The 15670-nt window shown below is 37.6% G+C and overlaps 1 protein-coding gene across 3 annotated transcripts in view; it reads left to right on the forward strand.

Moving 5' to 3' along the window:
* casz1 (castor zinc finger 1) overlaps nt 1–15670 on the forward strand; it is a 167718-nt gene that overhangs the window by 18086 nt on the left and 133962 nt on the right. The window contains exon 1 of one of the 3 annotated variants that reach the window (XM_034144711.1): nt 6707–6723. The exons of the other annotated variants lie outside the window; for them this stretch is intronic. The gene's annotated coding sequence lies outside the window, so the exon portion shown is untranslated. Of the gene's footprint in view, nt 1–6706; nt 6724–15670 lie in introns of those variants that run through there. 3 annotated transcript variants of the gene reach the window in all.

Genomic DNA, 15670 nt, shown 5'->3' on the forward strand with positions numbered 1-15670 from the left:
GATTTCATGTGACGGATACGTTTAATCTCAAGCATACATATACATAAAGTAATTTACATGTGCATTGAACTGCAACTACGTTATGCGTTATTCTCATGTATCACAATATGTCGTCAAAAAGGGTATTGTTACAAAGTGATGCAGTATTCTCGTGCAGCGTAGACCTTGGTATTCTGCATTTTAGTTTATCAGACGTTTTCCTTTGGTAAGATGTTCTTACAACTATTAACATCAAAAGGAAGATATGTTATTGGCCAGAGCGTCTAAAGCAGAAATGCCCTATCACGCAATGTTAACAAACTTGAAACATAATTTGTGTATCCGCCCCATGATTTGGATACACTCCTTTTGTACGTGTTGTTTCTTGGCCCATGCTACGCCCTTCCACCAAGCTTCATGAATACTGTTATTTCAGTAATTTTACTAACAGACAAACAAATAAACTAACTAATCAAACTGCGCTGGGAGTCTGTTACTAAAGTGGCTAGTTGGTGTGACAGATTGATGTCAGATAAATGTAAAGGCACAATTTACGATAAACATATTATCAAAATGGAAGACTTTCTACGAAGAGTCAGGAGACAACATTATAACCTGCTTTCACTGACATACTGTCAAGATTTGTTGATCTAGTTTCAAACAATTTGTGCTTTCTAATGCTGTTAAAGTTTTTTTTTAAATCCGATGAGAAGGAATCATTTTGTGGATATGCTTCAAAATAAATGATTGAATTATAATCGAATAGACCTGTAATTCATGTAGCCAAACTACATAATGGTCTATCTACATGGTAGCAGGGGCAGATCTACGGGGGGGGGGGGGGGGGGCAGATCACACAGACCGCGGCTCACAGAGAGATGAGAGCTGTCCCAGCACCTGAGGGTGGATCAGCTTCCCCTGGGAGCATTTCCCCTTCGACTAGTTTTGTTTTTACTAAAGACGAGAGCTTGAAACAAAATATTAATAAAACGCTGCCGTTTGAATCGATAGCGTGTAACAGACGGTCGCTGTTTGGGGCGTTACGTTACAAAATACTACACAGACAGCGCTAGCTGGGAGATCGATCACTTTATTTGCTAAACTATGCGGTACTATTAAATCCACGTAAATTACACATCACAGCAATGAGGCCAGATACATTAAACCAGGATACATCCTTTACCGTCAAACTGGGTCTAAACACAGCTACAGCCATCAGCTACATGGCCCTATCGTGTAAAGTCATTCAAGCATTTGTACCAGTGCTTTTCACAAGTAGACTCTTGCAGGCCAGAGTAGCTGGAGTGATTCAACAACAACAAAAAGACATATCTGAGAAGTGATGAGGATGAACAGAAAGAGGAAAAGGAAAAGAGAGTTCACTGGAGAGACCAGGAGGGTCAGAGCAGGAGAAAGCCAGGAGGAGATGAGGACATTAGTGAAGAAGAAGAAATGTATGTGAGGAATAAAGATGAGGTGTCAGAAAGAGGGACAGAGGCAGTGATCAGGAGGCAGATGAGACTCCAGCTGGACCACATGGTATGTTCTTATTCTCCTTGCATCCATTACAGCAGCACAATCTAGCGGCTCTTAGTATTGACACATATTTATTGAAATGTGTTGCTGCACAGGTCACCTTTAGCTCTCTTAAGAGATGGGTGATGTCATTTGTGTACTTAATTATAACTTAGTACTTTTACTGTACTTACAGTAAACAGAATCGGGTGCCTTTTGGGTCTTTACATTTTTGAAAAATGAAACCAAAATGTTTGCATTTTTGATCATAACATCTGGTAGTGGACTAATACGGGTCCTGCGGGTAGTTTTTTCACGAAACTGTGTCTCAGGGCTTCTTAACATTTAATAACCTATTAATGTGTCATACCCATTTAACGGGAAGAAACTCAGCTAACTGACAATACGAACCATTTTTACCGAAACAAAACACAAGTCTCACAAGAAGCGTCTAAATGAGCCCAAAAAAATGCTAACGCACTTAGCACAGAACTCAAGTTAAAAATACCCTTATTACTTATCCTAACTGCACATACAATATATCCGATTAAAGATGAGATTCCACAGATTCTATAGGTATTGGTATCATCCCTGAGCGATCAGAACTCGCGACAGGGGAAGCAAACACAGACATCACAACACGTAGCTTTACGGAGCATTCACGGGAGATCGTCTCACCTTAGCTGTTATTCTGATCAAAAGTCGTGTTCAATGGCATTAAAACAATCAAAACGCTGCTGAAGGTTAATCCAATGGTTAATCCAATGTGTCTGTGTCACTTTGAAATGATTACTGATAATCCATCATTACATTTTTATGTAAAAAACGGAGATTTCATATTAGCTGCTAATGATAGCCACCAGAGTGTATCGCAGCTTCCGGTTCCGGGGCATTCTGGCTGCGCATCACTCATTCACCAATGGGTAATGTTTAGAGGGATTTTAGGGACTTCCCCTCGATTCTATTGGCTCTAACGGTTAAAAAGAGATGTCAATCATCAAAATTGACCAAGGGGGGCCAGAGATAGGTCAAATCCACCCAAATGACCCCAGAAGTGGGTTTTCTTTTCTAAATCTCTCTAAAAAGGTCAAATGTCACTTGTTTTGCATCAATCTTGATACAGGGTACTTATTATATGTTATAGTTTGGATTCCTAAAGCTTTTAGTCTACTATCCCATCATTCAAGGGTGGTTTTCACTATAAGTAATGTTTTTTTTTTGGACGGACACTATCATTTACATTTTCTTACTATGTTCAATCTGAATTTACTTTAAAATAAAAAAAATTCTATATTGATTCTGACTTTTCTACATCCAAGGTTTATCATTGCTTAGAGAAAAAAGATTATTAATTTACCCCTTTTTAGAAGTGAAGTTATAGTCATTTTGTTCTGGGTTCTTTGTTATGTCATTTTCGAGCCTGAGACCCGAAACAGGCTCAGGGCTTAACAGGTTAAACCTTTGAGAAAACACATTTTCCCACCTCAGGCACAAAATATAAATAATTACTAGGAATTTCCTTGAAAAAATTTGACAGGGTTGAATGTGACGGGGTTGAAGTTTTTGACAAAAGGTAGCCATGAGACCTTGTTTAGCGAAGATATGGCACCACATGGAAGTTAAGGACATTACAAAATTGTAATATTTAGCAAAACTATTGTTTATTTTTTAATAAAAATGATTTACTATTATATATAATATATATATATATATATATATATATATATATATATATATATATATATATAACAGAGTTGAAATGTTGAGTTTGTCAATCTTAATCTGACAATACAAAAAACTGAAATATAGGTAAAAGAAGATACTGACACTTTTTTTTCTTTGCCATCTTTTCTTCAGAAGGACTTTTGTGATTGTCATTCCCTCAATGCAGATGACACATGGACTGATCCATTATTTTAATAGGAGGGTAAATGGTATGGCGTGACGGGTGGTTGAAACAAACTGAGGGACCTGTGTCAATATTGCAATTTCATAGATAATTCAAGTATTTTTTCTTCTTTGTTCAGTTAAGTTGACAGCATATGATTATATTAGCAGCAACATTTTGGGATAATTGGCCATTTTGATTTGTTTAATATTCAATGAATATGTAATGATGCTTAGTGAGGACATGTCTGTTGTCTACTACTAAGACAACCAATTTTTTAAAAACAATATATATATTTATTTTACATTGTAATGCAAAACAACCTGTTCCATTAATTAATTGCTTTAAAATACATTTTGTAGTTTCCTTTCATTTAAAATTGTTGAAGTAAGCTTGGGGGACTCAAAGGGCACCCGATTCATAGAATTACTATATTTTTGTTTGTTTGTCTGAACACCTTGTTTCTCTTGTGCATTAAGAACACTTGTGCTAGGGCATGATTTAACAATACATAGGTTATATACAGTATAAAATACCACGTACTGTCCGCCCTCCCATGCCACCCTGGCATGACCTCTTGCCCCCCCTTTGCCACCCCATGTAAAATGTTCTAGAACCGCCACTGCATGGTAGTGATATCTTTGTGCAATTGGTAATATCCATTTCTTCCTGTAATGATGCATAGTTTTCCACAGTTTATGGCAATTCATGGATTTTTCTGAATTACTTTATCATTAACAGTTAAAGAACAATGCTTTGCATACGTCTTGCAGCCGGCATGTAACTCCTGAGACTTCTATTGCCTGTGTTTAGTTAATTAATTCCATTGAAAGAGATACAATGAACCGGACTAGTATGTCTTTTCAACATGCTCATCTCAATCTGACATTAATATAAACCTAGAGTCTTATGGGAGTGCAGTGTATTTATGACACTGGTGGAGAGCATCAAAAATGTGTTAGTCAATATTTATGTACAGCTTTGGTTTGGCGATGTATGTTGCCATATTCAGCCGAGGTTACGGCTAGGACACCATTAATATATGAAACCGTTTTGGATCATGTTTCTTTTTTGAATCTTCATTGCTGTCATCATCAGAAACGTCCCCCCTTCTCTGCGGTGTTTTGATAAGGCAAATGCGGTTGAAGAGAGCAAATATTTAAGGTATCTGCAAATGTGATGCACATCTGTCAAACAGCCCAAGGGTGAAAACCAGCGCATAACAAGGCAACAAATGCTGATCCGGGACTTCTCTGCGGCAAAATAAAATATGGCTCAAGTTTTCATTAAGGTGCTATTGATTAGCTTTTCCTGGCAATGAATTATGGACAACATTAAATAAAAGGGAAAATATTTTTATGACTTTGCTTAGGCCATGCCAGATCCCCCTTTTGCCTCTTGTATGCTCGCCCTGACAGGCATTTTGTTTTCTCTCAAATTCTTGTGGCTTTTGTGAGACTTAGACTAAGTTAAACAAAAAAAGGTATTTCCCTCACTAGCTTTCCCATTTTATAGTTGTGTAAAATGATAAGGAAGACTCTGCAGATTGCAGGAAGGGCTCGGACATTTTCACTTTTGTTAAATCTTGTTTGATGTTGAAGGAATAAATCACAATTTCAGACACTCCCCCTTGTAATGACTACTTTTGAAGGAAGAAATGAAAGACAATCTTGCAGTGTTATCCAAGTTGGTGCTCTCTGCTTGTATGTAGAGTATATTCCAAACAGTCATATTTTCAGGGAAATTATGTGTTTACTGAAGGCCTAAGGTTTCTGTCTGCACCTTTGTGTAGTTATTCAAGTATAAAGAGTTTGTATACTTTGATGACCTTAAAAATATATTGTTGGCACTGCTTATGAAATTGAAGATTCTTTGGTGCTAGTCTTGATGAAGCCACCTGGATTAGTGACTTTTCTTCTAGGTATCCTTAATGACTTATTTAAAAAAAAGGACATGCGCATTATTGCTGCTGTGAGTGTTCATGTTACTGTACAACATCATAAACGTAGCTGCTTCCCCAAACTACAGCATCACTGATCCTATAAACAGCTTCTGCCTCTTTAGAATTGTGCAAGTATTCCTCATTACCTTTATTCACCTAAGGCTCCTGTTGACCAGGAAGAATGAAATAAACCACATTTTAAATTCTGACAAAATGAAATGTTCTTGAAAACAAACAAAAATAATACTTTTTTTGCTATTTTCTCGGGGAAACACTAGACATAGAACTGAAAACAAACAACATATTTTGGTCTGATATGCACACCTTTTATAGGAGCAACTGCAATCATCCCCATTCAGCCTACATCAACTTGGCATTGGTTCTGACTTTCCTATAGGACTGAACTCAACTGACTTTAGGCGTGAACAATTTTTATGAGAATAATAAATCTCCTTGCCGTTAATAAAAGTTGTACCTGTTTGTCCTGTTTTGTGTTCTTGAACACATTGTGTCTTCCCACATATAAATGGTCTGTTTTCTTAGATACGACAAGTTGCAGTGCCAGTTTTCTCAACTGGAACACATTTTTTAAAGTTGTGACCCATTGAAAGATAAAAAAGTATTTAATTGTCCTTAGTGATATTAAAACTTAAAATAAATGTATTCCATATGCAATAGGAATACACTTCTATTTGACCCAGTTGAGATTTGCTAAAAGTGTTGCCCATGCAAGCTTTATTAAGTCAGGCTTTTTGTGAAGTGGAGTCATTTTCTAGGCATTTCTCAGAATGAGCATTCCATGCATACTGTATGCTTGGTTTCACAAGACACAAAAGTATTTCCTTGACATTTGCGTCACCAAAAAAGAAAAAAATCTCAGTGTTTTCCGAGAAATGCAACCGCACCTACAAGACTTTGCAGTAAACGCCGTGAGCTTTCATGTAATGTATGTTCTTTTTACTCTGGCATTCATAGGAAGGGCAGCATTTCAAAAATACCACACGTCAACACCATAACATTGTGTTCCTTTTTTTTAAGTCGGGAAACTAGTTTCTCAAAGAAAATAATTGAACATTTTTTTTAATAACAGAGTTCAATTTTTTCAAGACTGTTACATTTGTAAAGTACTGACATAAATATTGACATAAAGTGGAGAATGTTTCGCCTTTTCACGGATCATAAGTCATCGTTATTAATTTCAATGATGTTGGCTCGACAGTGAAGTTATTCCAGCTTGTCAGTTTGTTACCTAACACATATTTAAAGGTGATGACATGTAAGGCCTGCCTCAACTTTTTACTTCAAGTCACTTGAAGCTAGTCCTCAGTTTCAAAAGAAATGTTTCATGTATTAAGCGTGCAACGCACAGCAGTGGAGTAAGAGCTCAAGGATTTGAAAGGTATGTTTTTAAACAGACAACTATTCTTTTGTTTGAGATAATTTACAAAGTAAAAGGCTTTGCAATCTGACTTTGGTAGTTCATTAAGTTGCCACCTAATGACAACCAGGAAATGACAAATCAGGTATAAACTGTAGTGCATAGTTAATAGAAAAGGTTTTAGATGTGACAGTGCTTTATAAAGAACGCCATGACTGCTAGCTGCTCTTCCGTGTTCAGACTGCAGGCACTTAGTGCACCAGGTGTTCTGCCCAAGATCTTTCCACGAGACAAATGGAAAAGTGCCATATCCTTTAAACATCCCATTAATATGTCTTATAAGACTCACTGCAACTGAGCACCAAAAGCTCCATTTTATTGCAGTTTCTTGTCTTTGTCAGGCATAGCTTCCAGTTTACGTTTTCAGGTAATTATAGAGCTGTACACACTAGAGTGGCATAAATTAGCACTTTGCGGGAAGAATCGGTTGGCTGGATGCCCATCAGTGCCTGTATGGTCTGGACATGATAAACACACAAGTACACATGCCTGTAAAAGGCACCCAAAGTGTGCGTCAACATTTTAATAGAGGAAGTGTCTTTGCTCTGCATGACTTTAATTCAACACTGAATGAAAAAGTATAACCTACATTATATTTTGGCAACAAGTTTCCCTGAAAACTAAGACAGCTTTGTTTCATTATCTCTTCTGATTTCATACCAAAGATGTTGGTAATATTGTGCTTGCATGACAGGTAAAAGAGTAAGTTGTAAAAACAGACCAGAGAAACTTAACGTGAGACAGGACTGAGAAGACACATTCTTGTAGATGAGTTCAAAACACATATGGTCGAAGGATGTTCTGACCTAAACTCTTTTCATCAAGTATCTTTCCAAGCAGTGTACCTATTTTATTTTCCTTAGTTTTAAATGGATGTCCCGAAACACTTTAAGTGAGAGGACCACTTAGGACAGGCAGAGTCAGTCTTCAGACCTTGCCTGTGCACGTGCTTGATGTGTGAAGAATCATGTGAGGTTTGATGTGGTCTGAGGAGTTTTTTATATTGTTGATGGCATGAAAGAAGTCATGGCCGTACTGTTTGTTCTGACAGCTGAAGCTCATGGTAGGAAGGAACTGCAGGACAGAGAGCAGCGATCCCGCCTTATTACATTTGGAATTTCCTCCCAGCTGATTGAAGTATCAGCATATTGCTGCCACATTCCCTTCAACAAGAGCCCACACTTTTAATAATTTACAGAATGAAGGGGCAGATGAGAGGTTATCAAAGTCACTTGCTTTTGTTTAATCTCTGAATCACTGCCATTCACCACATTTAAATCTACAAGAGTTTATCGTTTTTATTAAAAAGCAGTGGTTAAACGGATAACTAAAGCTGAATCAGACATTTGCATGAATGTACACAATGTACCCAATGTGGGTGTACTGTAGGGTATGTATACTGTGATCAATATATGCCAAGAAATACTATATGTACTACATTTACAGTATGATCATGTGGAGAAAAATAACAATAAGTAATCTTGTGTCATTTAGCTGTTCTATGCAAAGTTAATGTAATCCTCTAATGTTTAGTGTAAGGCATCAATCATGTAAAAATCTATTGTTGCATTAGCCTTGAAAGAACAATAATAATAAAAATGCTATAATGGTTTTAGCTTCCTTTCCATAAATCATTCTTGGAGGGTGGGGAGGGGGCATCTTAACTTGCCACTTCAGCTCATCTGAGCAGTTGAAGGGATGCTAAATACTGATCTGATATTGAACAATAACAGGAGCTGCAGTTGGTCACTTTCAGCCTGAAGTGGTTTGAAATACTGCAGGACACAGACACACGCTGCTTCTAACACAAGTTGACCCGACACCTTCTACAATGACACAAAGCAGTTTTCTTTTCAGTAGCCACTCAACAATGGACTGTAAATCAACAGTAAATGCATAAAAACGGGGGATAGCGGAAGATTGATTGTAACACCGCAAATCCTTTTAAACAAATATTAAAACGGGACCCAGATCAGCTGAAACGTCTACACAGTCATGCTCATTTCAGTTTTGAGCTGACAGGCTATCAGAATTTACATCAATATTAACATTTGATTAATAACGCAGCTCTCACTCTCAAGAAAGGATTATGTTTTAAGCGTCTTTGATATATGAACAAAATGGAAATAGAACCAAGACATTATTTGAGCACAATAGTCTTTTCAATGGTTAAAGTGCACATTATAAAACATCTATGAATGCAGAGGTACAACAGTTAAGCAAACCTCAATTCTGTTCAATCATTTGTCATTATACAAATAGTCATGCGGGCAAACACATGCGTATAGAGAGGATTGCTGAAGAGCACAGCTTTCAGATTTGATAAGTGGAAGTGCAGTTTTACCATGTGGTTTCAACCTGGGACCTTTACAAGTGCTTGTCAGAGTAGCGCTCTGAGTACTGCCTAAAGAGGCTTTTCGATTTCACAGAGAATACACTCTTCCCAGGAAGTGGGTGGAGAAGATAATTCTCCAAAAGAGGTAGGAAAAAAAGCGAACTAGAGAATTAATAAACCTTTTTAGTCGGCATAATCATTCATTTTGAACTTAAACTGAACAGAGCAACAAAACAAATCATTTTTGGGGAGAGAATACATGTATTTTAATGCCCTCAAGCAAAACTAATTAAAGACGACACCTCATTTACATAAATAAGCATTATAATTTGCATGCAGGCACAAGGGAATAGTCAGAAAAGAAAGCAATATTTTGCAGTCTGCTAATTTCATTTTATTCAGGATTAAAGCCTAATAAAGATTCATTTTGGAGGGGAAAGGAAAATAATCAAAGGGGAAATTTGAACTATCTCCAAAGATGCAGCAGCCTTCTATTGAAAGGGCTCTTTCCGAGTCACCAGATGACTCCTAATCTGGAGTGGCACTTCCTGGCCCAGCTCCAATACCAACTCCTGGAAAGGTAAAAAAAAAATGTAGAGCCCAATTTATTAGTATGCAGTTCTGGCATCGGGTAGAGAATTAATGGCGGTGACTGATAATGACTGTAATCGTGGCACAAATGGGGTGTTGAAATAGCAAACAACGGGCACAAGGCATGTAATGGGGATTTTATTAATTACCCGAGGTCCCTAGCATGAGCAGTCTCCAGGATTTACTGTGGCCGTGCCAGCCGGTCGAGGAGGGCTCGGCCCGTCTAATCTGACACTGAAAGGGTCACTGCGGAGACTGCAGTGTGGGCAAGAGGCACTGCCTGCATGCTGCTGCCTGCTTTAAAACCCCTTTTTTATATCAAGGATAAATAATGTGAGTAACTGGTACTGAAAGAATCAGAGGGGTTGTATTTATTGGGCTCTTTTGTTAGGTTTTGGATAGTATCAAACATCAGAATCCTTAAGTACTGTACATCTCAGTAAATGGTCACAAAGTAAAAAGAGGAAATGTGTTAATTCAGCAAGTGTTTATTCGCATACTTAAACAGATCAAAAGACCAGAAACAATTCGGATGAATTACCCTCTTTCTTTTTGATTAAGTTGTATTGTAAATGCAGTCACCTACAATAAATAAGCTCCCTCTATCTTTTTGTTAGCTATTAGAAAAAGAAATCAACATATGGTAGCACTGTCAGGTAGGATAGCCCATTCACACATCAACTCATCAACAAGAGAGGATTGATTAAAAGTCCTTTTTATTACTCACTGCATCCTTAATGGACGCTAGACTTTCAAAATGGAAGAAACAATTAGAGTTTTACTGCTTTGTGGGCACTACTGATTTATATAAATCACTGCACGGGTGTAAATTTTCCAATAAAAGACTGAACCACTCCTAGCATACATAATCAACATGTCCACACTTGGTACACACTCCAGACTCGCACAATCTCTTTAAATTGGTAGGACTCAACAGTCACACCAATTCAAGTAACCAATCAACAGATTGGGTGTGCTTGATGGAATTTCTAAACTGTTTCTGTATGCTTTACCACTGCTAATCATACCCAATGCTTTCAGCCCAAAAATATATCTCCCCAAGGCAAACAAACATGTCTATGAGTTATTATAATTCAGTGTTGTAAGAAGATGACGGGTGAGTTTGCCCTAGTCCATTTACAGCAGTAAATATAAACATTGTAATGATTTCAGCCTATATATCCAGGCGTGTGAGAACACTGTTGTTGTATCTGGATGTTTAAAGCCATTGAGACCTATTGGAGAAGGAAGTTCATCTGGACCCATTTGTACACCAAATCAAAATACTGCTCTCATTTCAATTTGATTAGATTTGTTCAAGTGTAGCCTTATTCAGGCCAAATCTAAGCCTGGTAAAGTGATCTTAGTTTTCATCGGCAATTTGGTCACTGGGTTCGATTGAAACAGGAAGTAGGTGGAGCTTTGCTATGCACGTAAAAAAAGAAAAAACGCCACTCCCTGTTATATAGTCAAGAACCTGAATGTAAAATAGCATTTTAAAAGTAGCTGGGAAGATACCTAGATGCCGTTAAAGTGATACTCCTCCCAAACAAATCTTTGGAGAATCGACTTAACACCTTCTGTTAGATTTAAAGGTTAAAGCTACATGTTTTATCCTCATTGAGGAGCAGTGGTGGTCAGCTTGTAATCATACCAGTTACAATAGATCCTCCATGGGTAACAGTTTTCACTGAAGAAAAAAGGTTTTCAAATATCCATATTGTTAAACTGAAAACCAATTCCTTATCATAGTCTACTTGTCTGTTAAACCTATGCTTTGCTCAGTCCAATTTAATTCCATTTAAACTATTTTGGCTTGATCAGCATTAGAGTTCCAGGTAACATTGTTGCCAAAGCATCAAAATACATAGAAAAATACAAACATATAATAATAAAAACAATTAAAATAATAATGATGATAATAATATTCATATCATTATTAATAATAATATTAATTTAAATAATATTAATAATAATAAAAGGTGAAATGCTTGATTAGAGGATTGGGAACCCCCTAATAGGGCTACTGCCGTACAGTTGGTGTAGCCATATAGGGAAACATGGGGATTGAATAATTACAATATGTCCTTTTCTCGTATAAATGCACAAAATAAAAAATATAGAGTAAGAAAAGGCCTTTCCAGATACGTTTTTTCTCTTACCACATACAAGAAACGTACACCCTGAAACTACTCAGCTTGGTTGGAAGAATATAATTAATAAATGAAATGAATCATGGAACTCTTGAGTACTTTTCTGATCAGTCTTGTGTAGAGACTTGATGTTTTTATATCCACAATCCACCATGAAACGAATGTAAATTACCATGAAAATCGAATGTTTTTGTAAAAAACCTACACATTTAAAATGTTTAATACTGGCATGAGTGGTGATTCAGCGAAGAAGAATCTTTAAAGTTGGCTATGTTTCTGTCAGTGAGCACTCTGAATAAAGAAACAATCGTAAAAAATAAGGTGGGCCAGCTGCACATTGCATTTCTATGATGAACCCAGATGCCTTCTTGCTCAAGTCACATTGCGTGACAAAGCTGTGCGTATATTGTACAGTATATTTATCTCATACCTGTGCCTGAGGGCAACGGTTGGTAACATAACCTCAGAAAACCTCACCATTCAGGTTCAGATTCTCTCTTTTTGTTATGCACAGGCTTTACAGTATGAGCTTTGCATAGCGCACTAACCACAAGCTCAATTTTTGTTAATTATTTGTACCATAACTTGAGTATCCCTTTGTAGAGTGACTGACCTGCTTTTAAATAATACATCCCATCTACAGATGTAAAACACTTTATCTTTGCTTTAAGTTAAAACACTACATTTGCACCAATTAGAAAAACTTTCCACGTTCTGTAAATGCTTTGGGTTTAGGCCAATAATTTTTTTTAAATTAGTTTTTGTTATGTACCAAATGCTAATGAAACATCATGTGGTTAAACAGTTTCGCAGCAACAACATTCACATCCATTGAGTCACTGAACAGTTAACACATTTCAGCTTCTGTGATTGCTGTTTTATCACCAAAATCAAAATATGCACTTTTCAGTCCCTTCCCTCACTCACATGTTCCAACAAGGCTTTCACAAGTGCCCTGGCTCTAGGTTGTGATTATAGTATTACTGTGTACTGTAGTGTACCTTGTTTTTATTTAAACATTGTTTTGTTGGGGATTGCAGGGAAAAATTGCAGCTACTTTTAAACCAACAAGAAAATGGTATACACTTATAACTAACTTTGCAAATAAAAAGGTCAGAGGTTTAAACACATGAAGCACTGAACTTGTGTTTGTATGAATTATAGCCATGGTATTTGAATGCAATTTAACATAAAAAAATTAAATATTTGTAATATATCCTGTTAAACGCTTTCCTGTCCCAGAAAGAGGCATCACTGTTTTGGGGAAATAATAACATACCCCATTTACTTGTGATACACCCTACCTAGTTTTTTAACCTCAAGTACCTTTTCTATGGGTGTGTGCTTTGTCAAGTCATGAGATCATGTGTGAAAAATGTAATGAAAAACAGTCATGCCATAACATATCAAAACCTGTTTTTGCGTAATGATCTAGATGTCTAAAAAAATATCAGCTCCATCTTGAATATGCACGTTGATTGTTCTTTTATGGTTTTGCTTTTTCGTTCCTCTTCTTATCCTGCCTCTGAGGTGAGAGGGAGAGACTTTGGCAACATTCTTTTGCAGTGACACACACACACACACACACACACACACACACACACACACACACACACACACACACACACACACACACACACAAGTATCACCTTATTGCTCCCTTTTTCAATGCACGAAAAACACAAAAGGGCTGAACCAGATGTTCAGGTTCTCATCTGAGAACTGATTGAATGTTAGCAAAATAAGTGTAAGGATATACTCAATATAAAAAAAAGACAACTTTTTGTGAAAATATGATCCTTTTTTTGTCTGATTGCCATGCAGTCATTAGGCGCTTTCACACCAAGTGCTTTGCCGTACTTAGTTCATCAGAACTTCTTTCATCAGAACTCTTTAGTTCTCATGAACTAAAGAGCAGATCGCGTTCACACCGGAATAAGTCCCTGAGGGAGGGTTAGGCAAATGAAGCCGCTGACGTCACTTCTTCTTCTTCTGCTTTGGGTTTACTGGCAGGCCGCAAACAACTTCACGGCGTATACTGCCACCCGAAGTCCTCGGCCGGAAGTCCCCGGAGTTGGGGACTGGCTTCAGTAGAAGCTGCTGGGAGTCCCAGCAGCTTCTACTGAAGCCTTCCGAGTAAATCGCCAGAAACGCCGACACCTCCTCATCTCCACCGCTCCCATGTTTTCTTTTGTGTTGCCATAAGTTAGTCTCTCTCCGTTTGTGCGCTGGGCTAATGCTAATAATGCTAATGTGAGGAAAATAAAATGGCGGCTTCACAAAACGTTTTGGGAGTTTTACGGGGCGTGGTTTGCAATCCGCCCAGCCAATCAGAAATGGGAACCTTTTTCTCCCACAAAAGTACCTGCTCTCTAGCAGAGGGGGTGAAAAGGTTCTCATGAACTAAGTTCTAGTGTGAACGCACATTTTCGGAATTATATCGGAACTATACTGGGAAAAGTACTCCGGTGTGAACGCGCCTCTTGCTGTTTTTTTTTGTGCTATATGTGGTGCTTTCGGTTTATTACAAATATATTTTCTTATGCTGTAAAATCCTTCTCCTTTTCTCCTACTTTGTTTCACTTGAATGATCTTTTATGCAATACATTTAAAAGGAAAAAAAAGCATTTTTAGGAATACACTGCTGTTTATGTTTTGTTGTATAAATAAAGCACCAGACAGGAAACAAACATGCCCCAATTATTACTGGAACCCTGTGTGAATGAGTTCCTCGCTGGTATGAAGCAGCCCTCCCGTGTTGAGAGGAGATCCCTCTGTGCTCCAGAGGTGTCTCAGACAGGCGTGTTGCCTCACCTGGTCCTGTGTTTACCTCAGATGGTGGGATTAGGAGACAGCCATGTGGAAGATATGCACCTAATCCATCGTGCATTTACTTGGCACTCAGACACGGCCCTCCGCAACACTTCCGCTCTCCTAAAGGTAGAGCAACGCCCTTGAGGAATGTGAGAAATATCAACAGCATTTGGAGACTTTGAGTTTGATATAGCAATATTTTGCCAACCACAAATCAGGTGCAGTTTGCCTTGTTGAAGAGGGTGGGCTGTTTGGAGATCAGTGCAATGGGGTGTTTAGGATTCTGTCTTATAGCATTTCCCTAGCAGTCACCAACCAGCTGACAGTTAGATTCACTAGATGGATAAGTGCATCATATACTGTCCAAAACAGGCAATAACTGACCCCTAAAGTCTAGTCTTTGCCAAACATAGTTTAATATACCTTTTTCATTTTATTTATGACTGACTTGATATTAAACTCTCTTTAAACCAACAGTAGCACTGTGCTACATAGCACATACGTTGTGCTTTGAGTCACTGCTCTGTCGCAACAACCCTTTTTTTTTCTCCAATGGATAAATACATCAGTTTATATTTTTGAAGCAGAGACATGTTGCTTTTTTTATTTAAATAAATGAACTTGTCACATGGAGGACTTACCAGTACATACATCATATTTGTTACATTTGTGCACCTCAGCACTTTTATGAAGATAGCAAATGAAACATAGAGCTTCCACATTAACAGTATTTTCTGTCGTCACAGTGTCTCTCTGATTCTAGACAATTCAAAGTGCTGTTGAGTTTCCAAAATACTTTTCTTAAGTAAAAGCGATGTAATAAAACAGTGTGATATATCATACTCTTGCTCATTTATTGAAAAAATGGATCACAACCATCAAGTAAATAATAAAGGCACATTTGAGGAAGCCCACCTACTGTCCTGATAACAGTTAAAGTCTCACACAGGTCAAGCGACATGGGTCAGATCTATAAATGATTGTGCATATCCTTTATTGTCATTATTTATCACCA

The sequence above is a fragment of the Trematomus bernacchii genome, unplaced genomic scaffold (assembly GCF_902827165.1).
Source record: "Trematomus bernacchii unplaced genomic scaffold, fTreBer1.1, whole genome shotgun sequence".
Classification (NCBI taxonomy): Eukaryota; Metazoa; Chordata; class Actinopteri; order Perciformes; family Nototheniidae; genus Trematomus; species Trematomus bernacchii.